General features: G+C 29.9%; 1 protein-coding gene and 1 long non-coding RNA gene across 7 annotated transcripts in view; one reads left to right on the top strand and one right to left on the bottom strand.

Annotated features, from left to right (window-relative positions):
* LOC107450669 (homeotic protein antennapedia-like) overlaps window positions 1–24,347 on the top strand; it is a 327,250-nt gene that overhangs the window by 55,328 nt on the left and 247,575 nt on the right. For 3 of the 6 annotated variants that reach the window (XR_011637369.1, XM_071183843.1, XM_071183842.1), the window contains exon 2: window positions 23,839–24,103. The exons of 2 other annotated variants lie outside the window; for them this stretch is intronic. The gene's annotated coding sequence lies outside the window, so the exon portion shown is untranslated. The remainder of the gene's footprint in view (window positions 1–23,838; window positions 24,104–24,347) is intronic. One more of the 6 variants, XM_071183844.1, reaches the window with a different exon arrangement.
* The window catches only part of LOC122269180 (uncharacterized), a 55,446-nt gene that overhangs the window by 23,031 nt on the left and 8,068 nt on the right, over window positions 1–24,347 (bottom strand). The window lies entirely within an intron of this gene.

Below are 24,347 nucleotides of genomic sequence, written 5' to 3'. Positions count from 1 at the left end.
TTTTGTCAAAAGAAAAAAAATATTTTATAATTTTTTGATCTAAAATTGGATCTAATGGATAAAAGTTAGAAATTTTTAAAATTTCTTTCATTTTAATGAAAAAAATCTTTCATTTTAGCGAAACAGAAATTTACTTACAAAAAAAATCATGCTTTTTATTTTTATTGCTGCAAAAATTAAAACATTTATGTTAGTATTTGTAACCAAATAATCAAAAATTTTATCGAAAATTAAAATCCACTCTAATAATGAATTTTGTAAAAGAAAATGAAACTTTTGTAAATCAAGTTAAAGTTCATGTAAATAATTTAAATCCTTTGGAATAAATATTTCAAATGGATTGATAGTCCTAAAAAATTCAAATTTACTAACAAATAAATAAGAAAAAATAGATAAGAATTCGATAATATAAAAGTGGATATGGAATGTGCATGTTTAATTTAGTTATGAAGAGCAATTTTCTACGTTGATTTTTTTATATGTGAGTTCTGATTTATTTGTGTTTTCTATGCGACTACGAAGTCATTGTATAAGGGTTAGCATTTCAAAAGTTTTTATTTTATTTGTTTATTTTATTTATTTATTGAATTATTTTCGATGTGGATCATGGACTTTTAGCAAACTGTGTGAAGTTGTAGGTTGATTTCCAGGCATTCATAACTTACTTACATAGACTTAAAAATCAACTAAATCTCGAAAATTATTATAAATAACAACTAAACAAGCCGCAAGATTATCTACACCAATCATAAATTCTGAACTAAATTCTATTCCCTGAATTTCTAGCTACATTTTCCAGTGATTCAAAGAAAGTACTTTTCAAACTTCTTCAAATAACGAAAAGTTTATGGCTAAAAGTAAACTTCAGCCTCTAACCTGATTAAATGGGGTATTTTCTAAGCTTATATATTTAAATTAACGAAAGTCCTCAGTTAAATGTCTTAGATATTCTTCATTCGTATTGGATTACTGGTAAAAAAATTCTCTGATATTCCTTTACAAGAGGTCCTTCTAGCTGCTTAAGAGTACCGAAACACCGTGTATAGTTAGTTATGCACATCAGCAGACGGACCACTGTATTTTAAACAGGAAAGTACTAATTTCTATGTTTCTTGATGGAGGAGAAATGGTATGCTAAAAAAGGCAGGGAAAGAGATTTTCAAGGATTATGAAAAAAGACTCCAGAAGAAAAAAAAACAACTCAGGAAAAAATAAAACAGAAAAAAAAAACACGGACAAAAGCACTCTTTTAATTTAAGAACCAATTATATATNTTCCTAAGAAATTCTAATTTGCTAACAAATAAATAAGAAAAAATAGATAAGAATTCGATAATATAAAAGTGGATATGGAATGTGCATGTTTAATTTAGTTATGAAGAACAATTTTCTACGTCTATTTTATTTTATGTGAGTTCTGATTTCTTTGTGTTTTGTATGTGATTACGAAGTCATTGTATAACGGTTAGCATTTCAAAAGCTTTTATTGGCGTTTTGTCAAAAGAAAAAAACTATTTTATAATTTTTTGATCTAAAATTGGATCTAATGGATAAAAGTTAGAAATTTTTAAAAATTTCTTTCATTTTGATGAAAAAAATCGATTCTTTCATTTTAATGAAATTTTAGCGAAACAGAAATTTATTTACAAAAAGAAAAATCATGCTTTCTATTTTTATTCTTGCAAAAATTAAAACATTTATGTTAGTATTCGTAACCAAATAATCACAAATTTCAACGAAAATTAAAATCCATTGTAATAATGAATTTTGCAAATGAAAATGAAACTTTGGTAAATCAACTTAAAGTTCATGTAAATTAATTTAAATCCTTCAATTATTTAAAATGGATTGATATTCCTAAGAAATTCTAATTTGCTAACAAATAAATAAGAAAAAATAGATAAGAATTCGATAATATAAAAGTGGATATGGAATGTGCATGTTTAATTTAGTTATGAAGAACAATTTTCTACGTCTATTTTATTTTATGTGAGTTCTGATTTCTTTGTGTTTTGTATGTGATTACGAAGTCATTGTATAACGGTTAGCATTTCAAAAGCTTTTATTTTATTTATTTGTTTTATGGACTTGGAACAAACTGTGTGAAGTTGTAGGTTGATTTCCAGGCATTCACAACTTCCTTACATAGACTTAAAAGCCAACTAAATCTAGAAAATTATTACAAATAACAACTAACCAAGCCGCAAGATTATCAAAAATAAGGAAATAACATTTATATTATATATGATCATTATTTCACAATACAATAGAGGTAATGTGTAACTTTTTCGAATTTCGAAGATTTTTAGAGCTACTTAAAATCCCTACACATTTAATTGAAAAGTAGGAGACATGTATTCCTTTATGTAAATTTCAAAATATTCCTTGTATAATAAAGGATTTCTGGAACATTAATTTTTGGAATAATATTTAATTTTATATTTAGAATAATATTCGAATTTTAATTGCATTTAATTTGTGTACTATTTTGCGATGCAATTTTTAATGGACCCATTTTTTTCGGGGGGGAGGGAGGTATTTTTTTTTTTCTGTTTACCTTTTCCTAACTACTTTTTTCAATGATACGAAGAAAGACAAACAATATTCTCTGAAAGATTTATTTCACAAACTTCTTTAAATAACAGAAAATTTATAGCTAAAAATAAACTCTAACCTCGAAACTAATCAAATGATGTATTTTCTTCACTTCTATATTTAAATTGAGTGAATTCCTCATGTGACTTTTTCAGACGATACTTCATTCACATTGGATTACTGGTAAATAAATTCTCTGAGATTCCTTTAAAAAGAGAAAGCCTCCCCACAACTTGAAAGTACCGCCACACTGTGTGTAGTAATGCGAATCGACTCACGTACCACTTCCAATGTATTTTAAATATGAAAATACTTATCGCGCTATTTCTTGTTGGAGGAGAAGGCAGAGTGAATGCTGCCTATTACGTAAAAGGAAGGCATATGCACGGACCATTAGATCTACATCCTCTCTTCCCTCCCTCGAGGGGGATGAGGAGAATCATTTCCTAGCCCTTCTGAGATGAGGAGAGAATTTTGGAATTCTTCATGAGCTGGGAGGGTTGCCAAAGAATTCGACTGAATTTTAGTCGCCAAATGCGATCCAGGAATTGTCACACATTTGCAAGAATAAGTTTTATTACTTGATATTGAGAATGGAGTTTAAAGATCTTGAATTTAAATTTCTAAAAGAAGTGAAAAGAGAGTTTAAGTTGAAAGGTAAAAAAATTATTTGTACAGCCTTTTTGTGCGCAACAATTGTCTTAAATATGTTGGAACTAGAAACTTATTTAAGTGTTAGAAGAACGCCATACCACGGGAGAAACTTTTCGTCTCAAGTTCTCTTTTACCTCCATGACTAATTTAAAATTTAAGTATAGAGAAAAAATGAGCTTAGACAAACCTACAGTAAGCCATGAAGTTTTAAATACAATAAAAAAAAATTTAAATATCAAAATGAAAATAAATTATGAGGATATAACTAAGAATTATGCAATGAAGAAGTTCTCTTCCAATAATTTGTTTGCATTTTGATATTGTGGTATTTTTTTTCCGCATTGTGGAATTTTTTTATTGAGTTCTGACAAACCTAGAGTGAGTTATGAAGTTTCAATTGTGGAGAAAAAAAATTCCACTGTATCAAAATGCAAACAAATTATTGGAAGAGAACTTCTTCACTGCATAATCCTAAGTTAACTTCTCATAATTTATTTTCATTTTGATATTTAAAAAATAATTTTTTTGGCATTTGAAACTTCATAGCTCACTCTAGGTTTTGTCAGAACTCAATTTTTCTTTCTTTTAAATTAGTAATGGAAGTGAAAGAGAATTTGCTACCAGAAGTTTCTCTCGTGGTACGTGGTCTTCTTTATAGTTCAACTTTAATTATACCTAAAATGAAAGCTTTTTCTCTCTACTCTATGATTTACACAAACAAAAGCAAGACTTATCTTTTTGTTATCAATTGACGTAGTCAGGGGAGCCGGTACGGCATACCACGGGAGGCAGTTGGGATCTCATAAAGATTTCCACTATTCGGCAAATGTTGTCTTACCACTCGGTATACTTACAAAATTTCATATTCTGAATTTTATTTCTTTTAAGAAACACAAGTGAAAATATTACACGTTTATTTGACTTTTATAGCCGTGATACTCGTAACTATGATAGTCGAAATAGGTATAAAGAGCTTTAAATAGCTATGAATAAAAGTATGATTAAGTATAGTTTATTGTTGTCATTTCACAATTTTGTCTGAAAGAAAACTAATCCCCTCCCGGCTATTGAAAATCACTCGTCCTGATGGTCTAATTTCCGAATACATGCAAGCCAGTTTCCTCCGAAAGAGAGAGATACAAATTAGCTTAATTATAATTTTTACATCATCAATAAAGGAAATTTGACAACACAGCATTTTTCAAACTATGAACACCTTATAGTTGAAATCGTTGTTAGTTGAATTCGTCCAGAGAGAAAATTCCAAAAAAGAAAATATTCAATATCTTGAAATACTAAAATGAACTATTATCTCCTCCTGCTATTGAATTTCTTCACTTTTATCTAATACACGAGCTGCCCTCGCGATTTCCTGAATAGTTATTCTGACACTTGGATTACAAAAGATTGAAGAACTCCAAACAAATATATTTATTTTTAGATTTTATACTACACTAATCATACTTAATTTTCAAACGGCCATAAAAAAAATTTCATTTTCACCCCATTATTGATCGTCAGATAGTTCATAGGTGCATAAAATATCAAAGTATGAATTTTGCTAACACTTAAAATATAAAAGTAAAATCTTCTGGGGAAAATAGGAAAAATTGACAACTGTGTTATTGATAACTTATAGAGTCATCACAAGAACATTTTTTAGAGTAACTTTTGTTATCTCTTCATTATAATGTGTAAAAATAATTGTAGGCGTTAATTTGTGATTAGGTCAAAATAGGAATTTCATTCGGTAAAATGGAAATTCTCCCCCTCCAAAAAATATAAGTTGGTGGCTCCCCTGGACGTAGTACCCGCCAACTTTCAATATTCCACTGGCGAACACACTCCAAAGAATTCGAATCTCTCTTGAATTTTTTTATAAGTTCTCTCCAAGTTTTTTTTTTAATTTTTTGCTACTAGTAATTGTAGTAATAAATTGTTTTAGCACGTTTAAAGGCTTTTTTTTAAAATCTCAACAGCATTTATACTTCAAGAAAGGTTACAAAAGTTAATAAAATTAGCAGAGTAATATAAATATATAGCCAAATATAAACATTTTGATGACCATATTGTCATCATCTTGTTGTAGACCAAAATATTCTGAAGTGTTCATGATCCCCATGCTTACAATGAAATATTTCGGGAAAGCTTTATTTCGTAAATATTTTTAATCGTGATAAATATATTAAAAACTTAATGTGGAGAAAATGCTTTAAGTGCTTATATTATATAAAAATATTAATTTATATCGCAACAAAAAACATAAAAAAAGACCTAGATAATTGTTGTTGTCTTTTAAGCAGAGAGCAATTTTTGAAAAACAATATCATGCATTAAAAATATTCTTTCTGCCTATTATTAAATATATATAAATAAATAGTCTCTGTTTATATAAAATTATGTTATTTCTTTAGATATATATCTTTAAATAGCTTTGAAGTTATATCTGCAAGTGGTTTCTAAACTTTTCTTCTTCCTTTTTTCCATATAAAATATCAACCGGGATGTGCAAAGCTGTATTTACTTGTTGAGAAGGCTCCTGAAGAAATTAAGTTTTGGCACTTTTTATATCTTTTTCTTTTTTTTTGGCGTGAAGTAAATCTTAACCGTATTTATTTCAATAAAATGTTACAATTATTAACAGCTGAATTAGTCCGAAAAACTTAACTTAAAATTCAATTATCCTCCTATCAAATATTTTTTATTATCAGTTTATGATTCGTGAATAGAGTTTCGAATTACAAGTAGAACCATATAAATTTCCAATAATAAAAATCCATTTTCTTAACTAAGCAAAACGCTAATCTTCTAACAAAATAGATAATAATATACTGAAATTATGTTTTCTAGAATATCCATGTTTAAATACGTTCAAAATTCTTTTATTAAACTAATTGAATGCTTTTACTGTCTTTTTAAAATGAAATTTGTATTATGCAGTCAATTTTCTATAAAATTGCCTTAGTACACAAAATTGTCTCTAATTCATCAATAGATTTTCTTACTACAAGTAGATCCATTATTATTACGAACTACAAATATTGATATGCATGGGTCAAACTCCAGTCTACTGGAAAGACATAAAAATGCATTTTAAACTTTTTATTTCAAATTTTTTGTTATTTGTATTTATTATACAATGACGTAAATTTTATTTGAATAATTTCTTGATTCCTTGAAGAGGCAAAACTTTTTATAGTCGCAGTGTAAAATGCAATTTATGTATCGATTGATTGAACAATTTCAAATGCGTTGGATAACATACAATCAATTTCCAACCAACTATCTACATCCACGATCTCTTATGATTCATCAATGTTTTTTCAGATTACTATTTGATCCATGGCGATTGCTAGGCACAAATATTTTTACATATGAGCCAAACTCCAGCCTACTGGCGAATTTCGGATACGCCAAGTTCCATCCGTTCCATGGATCGGATACGGCCGAATGATTTCCGTTTTGGAATGACTTTTCCTCCGCACCGGAGGAAGGGAAAAGTTCCTGGATTCCGTACACCCTTTCATACTTCCCTTATCGACTTCGCTCCGGGGCTACCACTGCATTGTTGACATCAAAAATCGCTTTCAACTGGCTTCATCTTTGGAATATATTTCCTCAGAAACAACTCAAATAGCATCCATGATAGAAAATTTTTTTTTTTTAGTGTCTAAAGTTCTTTTTCAATTTGAATATAAGAAACTTTGATAACTTATCTCCGAATTTCTAAACAAAGAGATAATGGGTTTGTGTGGGTAGGAAATTTGAATTTTTCCATCTCCCTTAATGAATTTTTGCTTGAAGTGTATATAAGTATAGCGGCATAAAGTTACAGATAAGTGATGCTTCGTTTGTGATCAATATTTAAATGGATTTGGTACCGTGAATGACGGAAATTAAGAGAATGTCGACATTCACCGGTGAATGCCAACTATCACATAGTCGCTCTGGTGAATGTCCGAAATAATTTTTATATCCAATTTGAAATTAATTTATTCGTTGATATTGTTATATTTATTCGATATTTTAATATCTGCTGAGGATAGATTAGGAGAAACATCAGTGTTTGGAGTACCGGTTAAATGCATACTGGGCACTTGACCCTAAAAAAACATTGATATAATGCATACCGGGCAAATATATACGGATAAATGGCACTTAACTAGACCTAGTATTTATTTCGGACATATACGAAGGCGACTAAGTGATTGTCAGCATTCACCGGTGGAAGTCAACAACCACCAATTTATTCGTTGATATTGTTATATTTATTCGATATTTTAATATCTGCTGAGGATAGATTAGGAGAAACATCAGTGTTTGGAGTACCGGTTAAATGCATACTGGCCACTTGAACTTAAAGAAACATTGATATAATGCATACCGGGAAAATATATACGGGTAAATGTCACTTAACTAGACCTAATCTATATTTCGGTCATATACGAAGGCGACTAAGTGATTGTCAGCATTCACCGGTGGAAGTCAACAACCACCAATTTATTCGTTGATATTGTTATATTTATTCGATATTTTAATATCTGCTGAGGATAGATTAGGAGAAACATCAGTGTTTGGAGTACCGGTTAAATGCATACTGGCCACTTGAACTTAAAGAAACATTGATATAATGCATACCGGGAAAATATATACGGGTAAATGTCACTTAACTAGACCTAATCTATATTTCGGTCATATACGAAGGCGACTAAGTGATTGTCAGCATTCACCGGTGGAAGTCAACAACCACCAATTTCGGTCATTCACAGTAACAGATTCATTGAACATTAACTGAAAATAGCTAAGATGAAGGAAAAAAGTTAATAAATAAAAAACTGTATTAAAGATTTAAGTAGAAAACTTGATTATTCAGATAAATAAACGTGATTAGAAAACTTGATTTGTCAAGGTTACTAATNATACTGGGCACTTGACCTTAAAAAAACATTGATATAATGCATACCGGGCAAATATGTACGGGTAAATGGCACTTAACTAGACCTAGTATTTACTTCGGACATATACGAAGGCGACTAAGTGATTGTCAGCATTCACCGGTGGAAATCAACAACCACCAATTTATTCGTTGATATTGTTATATTTATTCGATATTTTGATATCTGCTGAGGATAGATTAGGAGAAACATCAGTGTTTGGAGTACCGGTTAAATGCATACTGGGCACTTGACCTTAAAGAAACATTGATATAATGCATACCGGAAAAATATATACGGGTATATGGCACTTAACTAGACCTAGTCTATATTTCGGATATATACGAAGGCGACTAAGTGATTGTCAGCATTCACCGGTGGAAGTCATCAACCACCAATTTATTCGTTGATATTGTTATATTTATTCGATATTTTAGTATCTGCTGAGGATAGATTAGGAGAAACATCAGTGTTTGGAGTACCGGTTAAATGCATACTGGGCACTTGACCTTAAAGAAACATTGATATAATGCATACCGGGCAAATATATACGGGTAAATGGCACTTAACTAGACCTAGTATTTACTTCGGACATATACGAAGGCGACTAAGTGATTGTCAGCATTCACCGGTGGAAGTCAACAACCACCAATTTATTCGTTGATATTGTTATATTTATTCGATATTTTAATATCTGCTGAGGATAGATTAGGAGAAACATCAGTGTTTGGAGTACCGGTTAAATGCGTACTGGGCACTTGACCTTAAAAAAACATTGATATAATGCATACCGGCCAAATATATACGGGTATATGGCACTTAACTAGACCTAGTATATATTTCGGACATATACGAAGGCGACTAAGTGATTGTCAGCATTCACCGGGGGAAGTCAACGACCACTAATTTTGGTCATTCATAGTAACAGATTCATTGAACATTAACTGAAAATAGCTAAGATGGAAAAAAAAGTTAATATATAAAAACTGTAGTAAAGATTTAAGTAGAAAACTTGATTATTCAGATAAATAAACGTGATTAGAAAACTTGATTTGTCAAGGTTACTAATTAAACATAAATTCTAGTTTTGCCCCATGTAGCAGGTTGGAAATTTTTTACTCGAATCGAACTTACTATAAGTTCTATTACTTGCACAATATTATTACCCTAAGATAATATCTCGAAACATTTTAACGTACTTAAAATATATAAATTTGATAGTTAATATTAAAATATTAGGTCCAGTAATTAGTTGAAATAGAAAGAAAAACGTTTCATTTCTCTTTCGCTCGAGAAATGATGTGAAAAATCGAAACATGTATACATAATTTATAAATTCGGGAAAAAACAGAGACAGAGGATCTTTTTTTTTTCTTGCTTATAGTGTATTACGGCATTTATTTTATCAATTATTTGATTTTGTAATTAAAAATCATGATGTGCCCGACTATATCTGGTATATTTCTACAACCATGTCTGATATGTTACCTATATTTGTCCTATTTCATGAGTTATTGTCACTTATGGGTATACAATGAGTGTGCTTACAATGAATGTGCTTACAGCGTATATGCTTACAGTGTATCATGCTTACAGTGTATTAGGCTTATAGTATTACATAGTGTATACTTATCTAATATTATATCTGGTATTAAAAATCTTTTTGATCACAAATAATTTCATCATAATAAAATTCTTTTTGTGCAAAAATTCTACCCTAATTGCAGCATGTTTAGACTTGACTGAAGATCTTTTTTAACCATTTCTGCTGTGTTATACATGTCAATTGTGTCACTCATGAACTTACTTATGAACTTTTCATCAATTGTGTCACTTATGAACTTACAGTATAAGCTTGTAATAATAGTAACTTATTCTAATATTGTATCTTCTAATAAAAAATCTTTATGCGCACAAATAGTTCCGTAATGGCAGATATATTTTTTGAATTATTTCTGTTGAGTTGCTTACATTTGTCCCTTCTCATGAATAATTAAGAAACCAATAATATTTTTAAAAAAAATTTCAATTTAAATAGCAGTGAAAATTTTAAGTTATGTCCCTTTTCGTATGACAACATAAGATGAAGAAAAAATATTTATTCTGAAAATATTGTTAATTTTTCTAAATTTATTGCTGATTTATAAATGTTACCGTAAAGGTTTTTCAAAACCTAAGACAAAAAGATTATTTTTACTACATTGAATGGGATAGTAAATTTTCGTTAAAAATAGCACAATCTGGTTCTTTACTTTTATTAATGCAAAATAGCTATTTGTCAAATAACAAATCACAAAAAAACACTTCGTTAGTATTTTAAAAATACTTAATTTCATTTGAATGAATATTTAATTACATTGAACTCTGCCTCAAATGCCCGAATTGAATCGGTTGTTAAAGTAGTAAATAAACTAACTAGAGGCTTTTACCCAGTTTTTTTTCCCCCTTTCTTTTTTGGAGCTTTTATTCACTCTTTTTTTTTTTCGAGGATCTTTTATCCATCCACCACTTTGACACATGCACACCTTGAGCATAATTGTCAGTTTTATAATAATATAAATATTCTAGTCAGTTTTATAATAATATAAATATTTTCCTTTCATATGTTTAATTTTTAGTACTATATACAACTAATTAAATGCAAGTTAATTTTTAAACACAACTTAATATACTCTCTTCCTTTCATTTCATTGTTAAAAAATCTTTAAACAAAACATAGAGAAAAATTCCCCCCCCCCCAGAATGTGAGAAATTTGAGAAATTATTCTAATTCCAATTTTTTAATATCTGAATTTCCCCAATACAGTTGAAAATCAAGTATACTTAATTCATCTTTTTAATATTCAATAAATTTTCTTGTGTATTTTTTAAAAATCTTTTCTGGATAAGAAAAACGAATAAATTTACCATAAAAGTTATAAATATTTTATTCTTAGCTGTAATTAAGGAAAATTAAGAGAAAGTTAGTGCACGTTCTAGTCTTAATTATTTTTTCCATATCTGTTTCTGTCTTTAATTTTTAATTTTAAGCACTTTACACCGAATTCATATTCGGAATGAAGAGAAAAAATTGTTTACATAAAATTTTTAGCGAATTTTTTTCTGTATCTTTCAACAGGGATGAAGATAAAATGAACCAGTTTTCAAGATTTCCAATTTTCCCAATTTTCCTTATCTTTTTATTCTTAATTTGTTTAATTTTCTCGTATTTTTCGTAACTAAAATTGTAGGAAAAGAATAAGTTGACAGATAAGTTTTCGGTACTTCTTTCTGTTTTGATCCTTATTCTTACTAACAAATAAATATTAAGATTTCAAGCTTTTTCTTATTTAATTTTAAATTTTTCATTTGAAGTAATTCTTCATTCTTCTTCTTTGAAAGAATTTTTATTTGTTCCTTTTACCATTAAAAATAAAATCCTTCAAACAAATTCCAAAAGTGTTACGTATGTTAACTCGAAAAATTTTCATTGTTTCATTTTAATACCTTTTCACAAACAAAATATAAGCCTTTCTTTAAAAATAAGTAGGCATTTTGGGGGAAACTCAGATTTGGCATACTGAAATTTTTTAGAAGAGAGCATTCCTTTTTGAATGATTCTTTGATTGTATATTATTTATCGATCAATTGTGAACTACTATTTCCCACTCTACATCAAAAGCATTAAACCGAGCGAGGAAAAAAAATAACCTCTCTGATTTTAATCTACGGACATCCCTTTGTACTGGTGAGCATGACACATTCGATATCCAATATTAATAATCGATAAACAAAAGAACACAAGCAAACACACAAAAAAAAAGAAATCATCGATTTTCGAAATCTTGCACAGTTGCAGCAGCTTGCATAACACAGCCGTGCCTTATCCCAAACCCACAGATTCCCCCCATAAATCTCGATTTTGACACAAACTTATTCTAGATGGTTCCATGTACTTGGTTATGGCAAAAGCACTCGGTGTACCCCCCGCAGAATTGCCTTCCTCCCCTCATTCGTAGAAAAGAAGGGGGGACAGGACTATGTTCACACTCTCCAAAATCTCTTCCCCCCCCTTCCACGGACAGGCAAGCGCGATATTCAATCCGGGGCCATAAATTTCGATTTTGGACACGCACAAAGCCTGGAAGCCCCCCTTCTCTGGAAATCGGATCATGGATGCGGAGACACAATCTATCTTGACGCCAGTTGGTTGTGGGTGGGGGTGGGCCTGTATTTTACGCCCCCCCTTTCCTATCACCATTGGAGACATTGGGAATTGGCAAAATGTTCCTCTTTTTCATTCCCCCCTTTTACTATTTATTTAGTTTTTTAGATGTTGGGATATGAATTATAGGAAATGCTGATTTGATTGCAAGAGGGCTTTACCAACGTTGAGCTGCATTGTGCATGAAGATTTTACAAGAAAGTACAAGTTTTTTCCAATAAACTTGAGAATTTTTTTGCAAATTTGTCTGAGCAAAAATTTTATTTCGTCAAAAAAATGAATTCGTCTAAGAAAATGATAAGCAAAGAAGAACAATCAGTCGTTACACTAATTGTGATTATGATAAATGCTCACAAGCAAGTTAGTCAAAGCATTTTTTCTTTCTTTTTTTAATTTTTGAATGAGGTATTTACTTTGTTCCATCGAAAATGTTTCATAGGAATGGTCTCCAGGTGTTTGGGACTATCTTAATATGCAATACTTAAAAACAAATTTCAATGTTCCCAAAACAAATTTTATATTTCCGATATATGTGTATTATAGGTTTAAGTTATAAAATGCAGAAAATTAAATTTTTATAATATCAAACACCCTACTCTTTCTTTTTGCTTCCAGTTTATACCATCAATAATTTTAATGAATTAAAATAAATATTTAATTTAAAATGTGTTTTTCCATTATTGTGTTTCCATAGGTACCGACATATTTTAAAAAACACTGCTTTTGACTGTGTGATTCGGGAATATTCTGCATAACTAGATTTTATATTAATATGATTTATTCCCAGTGATACATTCTAGAATTTATTATATTGGTAAATCCTGTAAAATTTAATTTTATATTGTGATGATATATCCTTTATAACAAGTTTTAATAGTGATATACTTAGAAAATAACCATGGTTATAACTACGAGAATATGGAAAAATTTACCGTGTGAAAAATTTACCGTATTCTCTATGGGAACACCAGAAAGCTCGGTAATTTTTCGCGAAGCGCTTTGCAAATGATTTAGGTAAAAATAGGTTACACATGTTTGATAGTATGTGGTAAAATTTGCTAATTTTATCATGATACTTTAGAGCATTTCATAAAAATCTTTTAATCAATCAAACTTACTTTTCAGTATTGTATTTTTAACTAAATGAGTGGAAATAGAGCTATAATTTTAAAAACAAGAATTCAGGTAAACCATTACCTTATGAATGGAATAAAATGCCAAATGAATGGTTTAAGCAACGTATATTTTGGTTTTATTAAATAATATAATGGTTACCAGAAATCTCATTAGCATATAGTATGGTAATTTTAGCTTCTCCTCTTACATTTGCTTCGCATTCAAGTCTTGAGAATTGACACCTATTTTTCAGCTCTCAATGAGATTTCTGGTTTCTGAACTAAATTAGTCGCTTAACAGTTACGCACCAGAGCTGTCTCAACATTCTAAAATGGGAGCGCAGAGGTAGTGGGTTCGAATCTTATTACAAACCTGGAATTTCTATTTATTGATATTTATTTATCCATTGTTATGCACACATACTCAAACATGTGTGCTGAAATCAAAACTTGGTTTATCAAATCGAGATACATATATAGCAAAAGATAGAGAAATATCGCAAGCATATATCTTTGAAAACAGTGTGATTTGGATCACGCTGCAATTAATACATCTTGTAATGTATTTTTCTAGTTTGAGCTATCTGTTAATCAACTAGACTAGATCTTATAAACGGTGTTCTATAATGTTGTTGTAGTTCATTTACGTCGCACTAGAGCTGCACAATGGGCTATTGGCGACGGTCTGGGAAACATCGCTCGGTATCCTAACGATCTGCACGCGAAGTCGAGCACTTTGCGGTAGAACAGTTTAACGAGGACCAATACTACACACACTCGGTCCCTATGCAGACTAATCCAAGTGGTCACCCACCAGCACACTGACGGCAACCAGTGATGCCTGCTGGAAACCGTCTCTTAACAATCAGTTCACTGTGGGATTGTTCTATAATGAGCACATAAGCAAATATAACAATAAAAATCATTTAGTTCTACTTGCAAATAAAGGTTCATGTATTCAATGTAAAAATCTTTTTTAATCAATCAAATTTCTAGAATCAATTTTTGTCAAATTGAAGAGCGAATACCGCAAAATTGATTTTAAAAAAAGGTATTGAATACACTACCTCTACGCTTCAGAGCATTTCGCAGAAGGGCAAGAGCCGCTGCAATTAATTCCCTAATAACATATGGTTGCTTTTCTTGCACTTCGTCGTGCAGTAGTGCTGTTTCCCTGACTGTTCCGAAGCGTATATATAGTGGGTTCGAATCCCGCTTTAACACTGGATGCTTACTACCTTTTTAAAATTGTCCTATATATTTTTCTAACTGAAAAGAGTTATTAAAACATTTTTTTTTTGTGTTTACAAAGAAGCCGCTCATGTAAATAGATAAATAAATCTCACCCCCCCCCAGAAAAGATGGATTAAAACAAAATCACCATATATGTGTGTGTTTATCTTTAAAACACTTTAATTAAACCCCAGAGCAGTTTTTTTTTATTTTTTTTTTATTGTTTTTTTTTTTTTCCTATTCGGATTTCTCTTTCTGGTCTTTTTTTCCTCCTTGTGCTCTTTACACTAGCCCTGATTCTTTTTCTTTTTATCAGATGATCTAAATGCACAGTCTATTCACATAGTGAGATTAAGGGAGGCTGTAAATGTCAACTCTCTATTTTTGAAATAATAACTTTTTTGAGTAAAAATAAACCCCAATTCTGTTAGATCCATGCCACAGCCTAAACTACAAATTAATTTTAAGATACACAGCTTTTAAAACTCTTCTAAGAATTGAAAAAGGAAGGTAAGATTTTCTTAATATTGAACCATATTCTCTTGAACCAACTGCTTCAAAATGTGTCATGCATAGCCGATGGTATTATGGCTTTTATAAAATTTATTCCTTTCTAAATTTTATATGTTTGAGAACTCTTATTAATATGAAACAACATGACAATCTTGACAAGCCACTTTTTAATATAGACTGTGATGAGGCATTTAAATTTTAAAACACTTTATTTTCATATTCGTAGTACAATTGAAATTGAAACTTTACAGAATTCAAATTCGCTTGGAGCAATTTTGAAATTAAGTATAATTTTTGAGCTATCAAACAAAAATCAGAAAAATATTTTACTTATTGTGTTACTGCTAGTTCTGAATTCCTACACTGAGAAAAAAGTATGATCAAGACTACTAGAATATGATAAAATTTTCCGTATTTCTGGCTCTATAGAAACACCAAGAGGCTCGGTAATTTTTACCAAAGCGATTTTGTGGAATTAATNGTCGCACTAGAACTGCGCAATGGGCTATTGGCGATGGTCTGGGAAACAAACATCCCTGAGGATGATCCGAAGACATGCCATCACAATTTTGATCCTCTACAGAGGGGATGGCACCCCCGTTTCGGTAGCCTAACGATCTGCGAGCAAAGTTGAGCACTTTATGGTAGAACAGTTTAACGAGGATCAATACCGCACACCCTCGGTCCCTATGCAGACTGATCCAAGTGGTCACCCACCCACTCACTGATCGCAACCAGTGATGCCTGATTTCGGTGATATGCTGGGAACCGTACCTAAACGATCAGTCCACTGCGAGACTGTTTTATAATGAGCACATACGCAAGTATAACAATAAAAATCATTTTGTTCTACATGCAAATAAAGGTTTATATATTCAATGTAAAATGTTTTTTAATCAATCATACTTCTGGAATCAATTTTGTCAAATTGAAGAGCGAATACCGCAAAATTGATTTTTAAAAAAAGGTATTGAGTGCGCTATCTCTACGCTTCAGAGCGTTTCGCAGATGGGCAATAACCACTGCAATTAATTCCCCAATAACATATGGTTGTTTTTCTTGCACTTCGTTGCGCAGTAGTGCTGTTTCCCTGACTGCTCTGACGCGTATATATAGTGGGTTCGAATCCCGCTTGAACACTGGATGCTTGCTGTCTTTTTAAAATTTTCCTAAATATTTTTCTAACTGGAAAGAGCTATTAAAATTATTTTTTTTTTGTGTTTGCAAAGAAGCCCACTCATGTAAATAGATAAGTAAATCCCCCCCCCCCATAAAAGATGGATTAAAACAAAATCACCATATATGTGTGTGTTTATCTTTAAAACACTTTAATTAAACCCCAGAGCAGTTTTTTTTTATTTTTTTTTTATTGTTTTTTTTTTTTTCCTATTCGGATTTCTCTTTCTGGTCTTTTTTTCCTCCTTGTGCTCTTTACACTAGCCCTGATTCTTTTTCTTTTTATCAGATGATCTAAATGCACAGTCTATTCACATAGTGAGATTAAGGGAGGCTGTAAATGTCAACTCTCTATTTTTGAAATAATAACTTTTTTGAGTAAAAATAAACCCCAATTCTGTTAGATCCATGCCACAGCCTAAACTACAAATTAATTTTAAGATACACAGCTTTTAAAACTCTTCTAAGAATTGAAAAAGGAAGGTAAGATTTTCTTAATATTGAACCATATTCTCTTGAACCAACTGCTTCAAAATGTGTCATGCATAGCCGATGGTATTATGGCTTTTATAAAATTTATTCCTTTCTAAATTTTATATGTTTGAGAACTCTTATTAACATGAAACAACCTGCCACTCTTGATAAGCCACTTATTAATAAAGAATGTGATGTAGTATTTAAATTTTAAAACACTTTATTTTCATATTCATAGTACAATTGAAATTAAAACTTTACAGAATTCAAATTCACGTGGAGCAATTTTGAAATTAAATATAATTTTTGAGTTATCAAACAAAAATCAGAAAAATATTTTACTTATTGTGTTACTGCTAGTTTTGAATTCCTACACTGAGAAAAAAGTATGATCAAGACTACTAGAATATGATAAAATTTTCCGTATTTCTGGCTCTATAGAAACACCAAGAGGCTCGGTAATTTTTACCAAAGCGATTTTGTGGAATTAATAATAAAATAGAATTTCATAATATGTGATGAAATTTGGTAAAAGTGATAAAATCGGTAATTTTATTATGATACCTAAGAGCATAGCAATTAAAAACATTTATTCGATTAAATTCACTTTTTAGTTTTGTATTTTTTACTAAATGTCTATTATAAGAACTCTAATTTTAAAAATCATAATATCTGGAAACCGTTACCATATGAATAAAAATTTTAGTTTTATTAACCTGAATTTCTGCCAAAAATATCATTTCCATGCAGTACGGTAATTTTACCAGAATTTTATTTTTCTCCGTTTGTTATCATTACTTAAAATTAGTTCTTCACCAACCCTAATGCCAAACTCCATTCACTGATAAAATACCAAAACTTCGTTCATCCCTATCCCAAATTACCTCTCCTGTCTTTTCACACGATTCCATCCGATCATTTCGTGGGATTCCAGTTATCGTTAGGGATGCATCAATGAACATGGAGTATTTTCTCCACACAATGGATGAGGGAGAAGCGGTCTTTGGATGGGAAGGAGGATGCTCCAGAGGATGGGTTGAAACAAGTGTAACCATGATACTCCTTGAATCAATATTGATTTTGATGAGTCACGCTGTTACAACAGTTGATAATACCAGGCAGTTCTTTTTTTTCTTATATAAAAAAGGTCTGAATGATGGATTCATCAACATAATGGGGAAAAGTCTTGATGAACTAAGGGTATTAAATTTGTGCAGCTCTAGTAATTTAAAATTTTTTTTACTTATTTTCGAATGGTTGTGAACTACAGCAAAATAATTACGTCTTTTACGTCCTTATTTTTACATCTTTTTTTGTTATTGTTACGTCTTTTTTTTTTTTTTTTTTTTTTTTTTTTTTTTTTTTTTTTTTTAATTTTAAAAATTTTTTCTCCTACAATCATCTTGCATCCCAATTCATTTGGAAAAGAAATCTTTTCGACAATTTACGTTCAGCTTTCGAAACCAAATATACCCTATATTAAACTGTTCCGATGTTTACTTGCAATCACTTTTCTTTCTTTAAAGAATTTTTTCTTTAAAGAATTTTTTCTTTAAAAAAAAAAAAAAAAGAAGAAAAAGAAATAGTGATGTTAGAATATACACTATTTTTTACTCTTACTTCGAAGTATTTTATCAAATACCGTACTTTGAGATAATTTAAATAAATGAAAACTGGAATTGTAAAAAGGATTTTCTTTTTTAATAAAATCTAAAAGAAAGTAAAGCATAATCGGTACAATAGAGACAAACTAAATATAACATTTAGTTAATTAGCAAGAGTATCATAGTTAATTAGTTAGAGTATTAGTAAGTTTAAAACTTATATTTCCCAATATACTATGTACACATAGACTTTTGTAACTCAAATTCTATTAAATTGTTAATTTAATTTACGTTTAATTTAAGATTTAATTTGCGTTTAAAGACATGTATAATTAATAATAGTAGGATGTCAAAACTTTTCAAATTATTTAAATTATTTAAAATATATAAAGTAAATTATGTAACAAACACTTAAAGAGATACATAAGGTTTTGTAAACACTTTTAATGGATGTGCACTTAACGCAGTGATAGGCAACACTATTTATTAAAAGCATACATATTATTAAAAGCAGTTATTAAAAGCAACACTATTTATTAATTACACTATTCCAACAATTCTGAATCTAAATATCCAAAGTTTAAATTTTACATAACGTGCACAGTGTAATTGAAAACAAATACGCAGTGGGGTGCCAGGCTTTGGCTAGTATACTTTTATAACATTCTTTGGTAGCTGAGTGAAAAACAAATATTTTATAGCTGAGTGAAAAATAAATAATTTTTATTTTAGTTTTTATTATGACCGAATTTAAAAAATATTGCTTTGTTACTTATTTATTATTATTTAATTAGATCGCATGAAAAAGTTAGCTTTGATTCAAATAATTATAACTTTATTAATTGCTTCAATTTAGAGCTATGGTTATGTAAAATGTGAGTAACAGTAAAGGTTGGAGCTATTTTCTTTTATACGAAATGCGCTTGTTTTGTTAATTTTTTGTATGGCTCATTTGTAGTTATAAGCTCAGAATTTACAAATTTGTCTTTTTATGAACACAAGAGGCTGTTTCTTTACAGTAGACAACATTTTGAAAATATATAGTACCTTATAACCCAAACAATGATTGAAAAGTCAAATTAATTTTAGGTTATAAGCTAAATGAATTTATTTTTTATAAATCTATCCGAATCCCAAAATTTTTTTAACATAACAATACCCTAAAGAAATGGCTCTTTTAAAAGCTAAAGTAATTTTATTTCTTGATGAAGATAGATCCCTTTTCCTTTTTTTTGGTAACTCTTTTTTTCGAAACCTTATTTCACTTCACCCTTATTTTCCAAAACCATTCATTTTCATGCCCTAAAAACAAACTGAAACAAGATTTGAATCACAAATGTGATATTGAATAATTTAAACAATTACTTATTGAATAAAGAGCGGTGCCGAATATTTTGTAACAGTCCTTTCAGAAGACTCGATAAGGCTAATTTTACGATGAGGCTAATTTTAAACCTCACAAATATAAAATACTTTATTTACTTTTTGATAAAGGCGACCATTGACCGAAGTTTGGTGTTGTTTGGCATAATGTGTCATGACATGATTATAAATATGTTGACAAGCGAATTTCTGCGTTGAAGTGCAAACGACCAAGATGAGAAGGAAGACAATTAAGGCGAAGGAAGGATTGGCTATAAAACGGAAGCTCCCTGCCTCTGTACCTGCAAAACTGTTTCTCAGAGACTGATTNCTGACATCTGATATGTACACTTCAAAAGATAGTTTTACAAAATGTACCGGTCCAAGAAATAATCCACTATGCAATTAAAAATCTATAATGCAATAACACTGTAAAAAACTCCGAATCAAATCACGGTATGTAGTAACGGCACTTTGGGGGCATCATCCATAAAATCCGTTTTTGCAGTAATTTTTACAGTAATATTTATTTAATTAGAGTGATTTTGTAGTATTTATTGCTGTAAAACTTATGGTACAGATTTTTTATTTCGCTGCATGTTTTGGTAAAAATGGATTTATTCGGTAAAAAGTACCTGAGGGCCCTTTGTCTAGAATTTTTTTACAGTGTACATTATTACAGAAGTGATATATTTTGCATTAATATCCGAGTGCATGATCCGTAAGACAACTAAAACAGCAACATTGCATCCACTATGTATGTCAGTTTCATATTTAACATAATTCTTGTTTCATATTTCCTGCCCTCACTCCCGTCTAAAATATATTTGTATTCCTGAAAAAAAAAATCCTAAATCTCACTAGCCCAGTTCAAGTAGTCTATGAAAAAATTTAACCACGCCAAACATACGTTTTCACACATAAAGATAGTTATTCTAATGCAAGCTGAATGTTTATGACAGAAATTTAGGATAAACTGATTATGACGATATATCGACTAACTCCATCAATCTGAAAAAAATATGCGACCGGATATACACGGAATTATTGCAGTTTATTTCATATTTTATGTTTAAAAATGTGCAGACACATAATAATTAAAAGGAATATGATATTATTTAAATTTGATTACAATAATATATCACTCATTTAAAAAGCCAAAAATCTGAAAAAAGTGCAAATAAATATACAGGCCGGAGACTTGTACGCCACTGTATATCATATACCATACTTAAAAATGTATTTTCAAAATATTTGATTCAGAAAAAAGTTATTGGATAATTAAGGCAACTTGATACATGATTTAAAACAAAATTGCATTTTTAAATTAGTTTTTTGGTTTTAGACATTTAAATTCAGCTTTACTTTTTAAGGATTTTAAGATTATTTTGTGTGCACTTTAAGGTAAATTTTATAAAAAATTTTAATTTCTAACGATCACAAATCAAACTTACCACAAGTAGTAAAAAAAATTTTTTATAACTATGTAGTTAAGTTTTGAAAAAATCTAATAAAACCTTTATTGAATTTTATGAAAATTCAATAAAACCTAGATCATTAAGATCCTGCTGAGTAGAATCTTGCTTACTAGAATTAGAAAGCATAATTTCAACTTGACTATTCAAGCACCCTACAAAAATGGTTATCTTACTCTTCATAATTTTCCACTTTATGCTTGAAAATAATTTATCTACTGGAGATTAATTACTACTGGAGATTTCAAAGCTACCTTCAAGTTGGATTTTTCTAAATTTCATTCCTACAAGCATTGCTCTGTTTCCCATTAGAAACTTACTATTGGAGACGTCAAAGTTAACGTCAAGTTGGATTTTATAAAATTTAATTCACGCAAGCATTAAACATCAGACATTATAAATTTAGAAGTAATCTCTTGTGTTTTAAGTTCCAAAAAGGAATTTTACAAAAATCTTTCTCCTACACTTTATAATTCCTAACTTTTTAGTTGTTCCCTGTAAATATTTTTGCTTGGAGTGTTTCCTTGAAGTAAGGTCGCATTGACAGCTTAAATGATAAGCCGGCCAAAGGATAAGACCTCTCATGAAGCTTCATAAATCACCCTTAATCAGTCTCTGAGAAACAGTTTTGCAGGTACAGAGGCAGGGAGCTTCCGTTTTATAGCCAATCCTTCCTTCGCCTTAATTGTCTTCCTTCTCATCTTGGTCGTTTGCACTTCAACGCAGAAATTCGCTTGTCAACATATTTATAATCATGTCATGACACATTATGCCAAACAACACCAAACTTCGGTCAATGGTCGCCTTTATCAAAAAGTAAATAAAGTATTTTATATTTGTGAGGTTTAAAATTAGCCTCATCGTAAAATTAGCCTTATCGGGTCTTCTGAAAGGATTGTTACAAAATATTTATTCAATAAGTAATTGTTGAAATTATTCAATATCACATTTGTGATTCAAATCTTGTTTTAGTTTGTTTTTAGAACATGAAAATGAAAAGTTTAGGAAAATAAGGGAGCAGTAAAATAAGGTATCGAACAAAAGAGTTACCGGAAAAAAGGAAAAGTGATTTTCATCAAGGAGACATAAAATTACTTTAGCTTTTAAAAGAGCCATTTCTTTAGAGTATTGTTATGTTGAAATCAAATGAAAACAATAAGTACGTTTGTCTGGATTACGTGCTTGATAACTTATCATGAAAGCTATTCTCGTTTTCGTATTATATTTCCCTATACAGTGATCCCCATCACGATACATTTTTTCCCTATTAACCTTTTAATGTTCCATTAACATAACTTTACCCATGCATTACCAAAACGTTTCGGACAGAAAACGCATTCTGAAACGTATCCTAAGCACGTCAAAAAAATTCACAAAATTTCAAACGTCATGACGTAGAACCTTTGTGCTGCCATCTATTTCGTAATAATCGAACTAATTCATAAAAGTGCGAAATGCCATTCAAGATTAAATTTTTAAAAAAAATTCTTATATTTTTCCGTCTAAACAACTTTAACTCATATTTTTTTAGCGAATGTATATCAAATCACCGCATTCCATGCGTCCTTATACTCTTTCAAGAGAATTCGATCTCTTGTCTCTAAGATTCATCCCCGCTACTGTAACTCAAAACTCTACGGAATGAGGTAATGCATTTTTTTCTTAATAAATTGGAAATATTAAATTTGAAAAATGTAACTTTCCATAATTTATTTACAATATTTATAAAAAATTACATCAGTAACTAAATTGCAATATTTCAGAGAAAATATCTCAAAAATATTTTATCTTTTACGGGAATGTTGTATTTTTGATGTAAAAGCAGAAAAGGATAAACGATTCTATAGTATACTTTTGTTAGATTATTTATTTATTGATTTTTTTAATTTTTTGCAAGAAATTAAAAAGAAAATAGAAATTAGAAATTTGTTTGAAAAAGCTTTTATTGCTCGAATCTTAGAAATTTATTAAAAGCTTTATAAATTGTTCTTAATGATCTATCTCATACAGCGTGATTCAAATAAATAGGAGGTGTTTAGACAAAAGGACTGGAAAATTGCTAGAATCGTTTCCACAATCAGGTTTACAGGCACTTACTTTCTTGTACCAAATGCTTCACCGTTTGGCTATTAAATAATCAACAAGGCTGCCTTTAAAAGTTCATTTTATCTGCGGAAAAAAGTTTTTAAAAAAAATATTTGAAGTAAAACTTTAATTATTTACTATATATGTATATATATATCTTGCTAAAAAACAATTGTCTGGACTTAAAAACGGAGAAATAGTTTAAATATGTGAAATTATTAAGCATAAAAGTTGACAATATGAGGAAATTTTTGTAAATTTTGAAAACGCTTATCATATTTTGAAAACTATATTTTGCAATTGCTTCTATGCATTTTTTCAACACAGATTTCTAAACACTTCATTGATTCATCTGGAATACGCTGCCTTGTAACCTTCTTATTCATTTTTAATAAAAAGAAATACTCTGTTGCAGAATATCACTCTGAAACTCAACAAACTACTTGAACGTTCCTCTGGCCTTTTTGTCATCATTCTTATTGCTCAGAGTCATCAGTGTACCTGATAATTGGTCAATGTGGTATTATTTTGTCCCGAAATTTGATTAGCTTCTATGATCATCTATTTTTTGAGAAAGAGAAGTACTCTCATCTTGTGGAATGCTTTAGTGTATAATAAAATTGATGATATGTAAGAAGATTTCTGAATATTTACAAACTTTCATCTATTTGATTCCAAAAGTGAGATACATTAAGACTTGCAACCATCACAATATTAACGTGAATGTTATGGTTGTATTTAAAACGTGATTTATTATCTGTTTACATAAAAGGAACTTCTGGACTTTTCGAATTTTGCTTTACATTTTAAATGCGTAATAATAAGAGGCTATAAAATTGCATCCATCATGACCATGCTTTAATTCTTGTGCTGTTTTTGAAGAATTATAATAAAAAAGCCTAAAAAGAAGAAAACGGTGATTTG

Source organism: Parasteatoda tepidariorum, chromosome 8 (genome assembly GCF_043381705.1).
Source record: "Parasteatoda tepidariorum isolate YZ-2023 chromosome 8, CAS_Ptep_4.0, whole genome shotgun sequence".
Lineage (NCBI taxonomy): Eukaryota > Metazoa > Arthropoda > Arachnida > Araneae > Theridiidae > Parasteatoda > Parasteatoda tepidariorum.
This window is presented reverse-complemented; position numbering and strand designations above follow the sequence as displayed.